Source organism: Hylobates moloch, unplaced genomic scaffold, assembly GCF_009828535.3.
Source record: "Hylobates moloch isolate HMO894 unplaced genomic scaffold, HMol_V3 SCAFFOLD_5, whole genome shotgun sequence".
NCBI lineage: Eukaryota > Metazoa > Chordata > Mammalia > Primates > Hylobatidae > Hylobates > Hylobates moloch.
The window spans coordinates 133,553,071-133,556,963 of NW_026652280.1; the positions used below are offsets into that span (position 1 = coordinate 133,553,071).

The window sequence follows — 3,893 nt, forward strand, 5'->3', positions numbered from 1 at the left end:
GAGATCACGCCACTGCACTCCAGCCTGGGCAACAGAACAAGACTCTGTCTCAAAAAACAAACAAACAAACAAACAAACAAAACACAGTCCCTCTCTATATATCCCCTCCCCCATCCCCTAATCTACTTTAGGTCTTTATGGATTTGCCGATTCTGAACATTTCATCTAAATGTAACCATACAAAACATGGTCTTCTGTGACTGGCTTCTTTCAATAAGCATGATGTTTTCAAGGTTCTTCTGTGTTGTAGCATGTGTCAATACTTTACTCCTTTTTATGGCCGAATAACATCGTATTGTATAAGTAACCATATTTTTAAATGCATTCATCTGTTGACGGACATTTGGGTTGTTTCCACTTTTTGGCTCTTATGAACAATGCTGCTATTATTATTTGTGTATAGTTTTTTTTGAGGTGAAAGAAGACTTTTTTGTTTTGTTTTGTTTTCTTGAGACGGAGTCTCACTCTGTCGCTCAGGCTGGAGTGCAGTGGCGCGATCTTGGCTCACTGCAAGCTCCGCCTCCCGGGTTCACGCCATTCTCCTGCCTCAGCCTCCCGAGTAGCTGGGACTACAGGCGCCCACCACCATGCCCGGCTAATTTTTTTGTATTTTTAGTAGAGACGGGGTTTCACCATGTTAGCCAGGATGGTCTCGATCTTCTGACCTCGTGATCCACCCGCCTCGGCCTCCCAAAGTGCTGAGATCACAGGCGTGAACCACCACGTCCAGCCAAGGTGAAAGAAGTTTTAATGGAAAAATATGAAATGCTTTCTGAATATGCATGTCATTCTTGTGCAGGGGCCATGCTAATCTTCTCTGTATTGTACCAGTTTTATTAGGTTGGTGCAAATGTAATTGAGGTTTTTGCATTGTTGAAATTTGCTGTTTGATATTGGAATACTTTCTTAAATAAGCGTGGTTATGTTATACATCATTTTAATGCACATTTCTCGCTTTTGTCTTTTGCTAATGACTTATTGCTGTTTATTTTATATTTATTTTAGACTATGGAAATGAAGTTAGACAAAAAGAAAATTCGCTCAATTTTCTTATTTGAGTTCAAAATGGGTCGTAAAGCAGGGGAGACAACTTGGAACATCAACAACGCGTTTGGCCCAGTAACTGCTAATGAGCGAACGTACAGGGCAGTAATGGCTCAAGAAGTTTTGCAAAGGAGATGAGAGCCTTGAAGATGAGAAGCGTAGTGGCCGGCCATCGGAAGTTGACGGCGACCAATTGAGAGCAATCATCGAAGCTGATCCTCTTACAACTATATGAGAAGTTGCCAAAGAACTCAACGTCAACCATTCTATGGTCGTTCAGCATTTGAAGCAAATTGGAAAACTGAAAAAGCTCCATAAGTGGGTGTCTCATGAGCTGAGCGAAAATCAGAAAAATCATTCTTTTAAAATGTCCTCTTCTCTTATTCTAAGCAACAACAACGAACCATTTCTAGATCGGATTATGACATGCGATGATTGTATACCACAAGCAGCAATGACCAGCTCATTGGTTAGACGAAGAAGAAGCTCCAGGCCCGGCACGGTGGCTTACGCCTGTAATCCCAGCACTTTGGGAGGCCGAGGCAGGTGGATCACGAGGTCAGGAGATCGAGACCATCCTGGCTAACACGGTGAAACCCCGTCTCTACTAAAAATACAAAAAATTAGCCGGGTGTGGTGGCGGGCGCCTGTAGTCCCAGCTACTCGGGAGGCTGAGGCAGGAGAATGGCGTCAACCTGGGAGGTGGAGCTTGCAGTGAGCCGAGATGGTGCCACTGCACTCCAGCCTGGGCAGCCGAGCGAGATTCCTTCTCAAGAAAAAAAAAAAAGAAGAAGCTCCAAAGCACTTCCCAAAGCCAAACTTGCACCAGAAAAAGGTCATGGTCACTGTTTGTGGTCTGCGGCCGGTCTGATCCACTACAGCTTTCTGAATCCCGAGGAAACCATTACATCTAAGAATTATGCTCAGCAAATCCACGAGATGCACCGAAAACTGCAATACCTGCAGCCGGCATTGGTCAACAGAAAGGGCCCAGCTGTTCTCCATGACAGCCTCACTTCGTGCGACTTCACGGCGCACAACTAATGCTTCAAAAGTTGAACAAATTCAGCTACGAAGTTTTGCCTCACCTGCCATATTCACCTGATATCTTGCCAACTGACTGCCACTTCTTCAAGCGTCTCAACAACTTTTTTTCAGGGAAAATGCTTCCACAATCAGCAGGATGCAGAAAATGCTTTACAAGAGTTCGTCGAATCCCGAAGCATGGATTTTTATGCTACAGGAATAAACAAACATATTTCTCGTTGACAAAAATATGTTGATTGTAATGGTTCTTATTTTGATGAATAAAGATGTGTTTGAGCTTAGTTATAATGATTTAAAATGTACGGTCTGAAGCAGCAATTACTTTTGCACCATCCTAACAGTATATGTGCTGCTAAAGCGAGCACTTATGTACAAATTTTGGTGTGGATATACACTTTTTCAATTCTCTTGGTTATATACCCAGAAGTAGAATTGCTTGGTCATAAAGTGGTTCAATCTTAAGGCCAAGGCTCCAGGGAAGATTTTAAGATTTTTTTAAACAGCAGTTTTAAATTCACAGCAAAATTTAGACATTACAGAGGTTTCCCATATACCCCTGCCCCCACCCGTGTGTAGTCTACCCCATTATCAACACAAGGAAGCTTCTGAATTGTCCATACCTCAGGGTGAATTGCTTCAAGCAGCCAATCAGATTAGTTTGGACTATGAACTTGAGGAATAATTTTATTTAGGAAGCAGGGGAGCGGGAGAGCAATTTTAGAACTTAGGTCAATGTGGAGGAAGACATTTATATTAGGATTCGTATTACCATGAAAGAAATTGAGCACAATTAGATTAGGCAAAGGGGGAAGTTTTTTGGCAGCCTTTCATAATTGCAGAGGGGATATAGTTAGAAGTCCAGGATATCCGGAAGCAGGAGCTCCAATACCACTAACTGTCTTCCTTATCTCTCAGCTTCTCTCAGCATGAGGCTCCATTCTCTCAGCACAGCTTCCTTCACAGCAAGGAACAGGACTCTCAACAGTTCCCCTGCCTCGGTGCCCACAACGTTGTTCCTAGACAGATACTGAATTTCTTTCCTTAAACTCCAAGTGAAAAAATCCTGGGGATGGATGCTGCTTAACTTGGCTTGTGGTTTGACCTAGCCTTGACCAGGCTGTGGAAGGCTCTGTGATCAGTGCACAAAGTATTCTGATTGGCCCAGTTTTAGTCATGTTCCCACCCAAAGATTCATGAATGTGACCAAAGGGCAGGGTTTGTAATATCGTGGCGTCTCCTTTTGAACCACATGTTTGTAATGGGGAGAAGAACATGCATCAGAAGAAAAGGGGTTCCATTACCCGAAGAAGGGAGTAGTTCTGGGCTGGCACACAACAGGTGCCCACCAGAAATGCCTGGGTGGGTTGGCATGACCTTGGGCAGTGTGAGTGCCCTGGGGGCCCAGAGGGGCAAAAGGCTGAGAGAGAGGTGTTTTTTGTTTGTTTTTTGTTTTTGTTTTTGTTTTAAACGGAGCCTTGCTCTGTCACTCAAGCTGGAGTGCAGTGGTGCAATCTCGGCTCACTGCAACCTCCATCTCCCGAGTTCAAGTATTTCCTTCCTCAGCCTCCTGAGCAGCTGTGACCACAGGCATGTGCCACCACGCCCAGCTAATTTTTGTATTTTTAGTAGAGACAGGGTTTCATCATGTTGGTTAGGCTGGTCTCGAACTCCTGACCTCGTGATCCGCCCACCTCGGCCTCCCAAAGTGCTGGGACTACAGGCGTGAGCCACTGCACCCGGCCTGATTCCATTTTTAACACATTGATCATTACCTGATATCTATGGGTTTCTCGCTTAATATT

The 3,893-nt window shown here is 44.3% G+C and overlaps 1 non-coding gene across 1 annotated transcript; it reads right to left on the minus strand.

Annotated features, from left to right (window-relative positions):
* Positions 1 to 754: 754 nt before the first annotated feature.
* Positions 755 to 856, minus strand: LOC116469976 (U6 spliceosomal RNA). Its single transcript, XR_004248424.1, has one exon. It is a non-coding gene; the product is annotated as a U6 spliceosomal RNA (small nuclear RNA).
* Between the last annotated feature and the right edge of the window lie 3,037 nt (positions 857 to 3,893).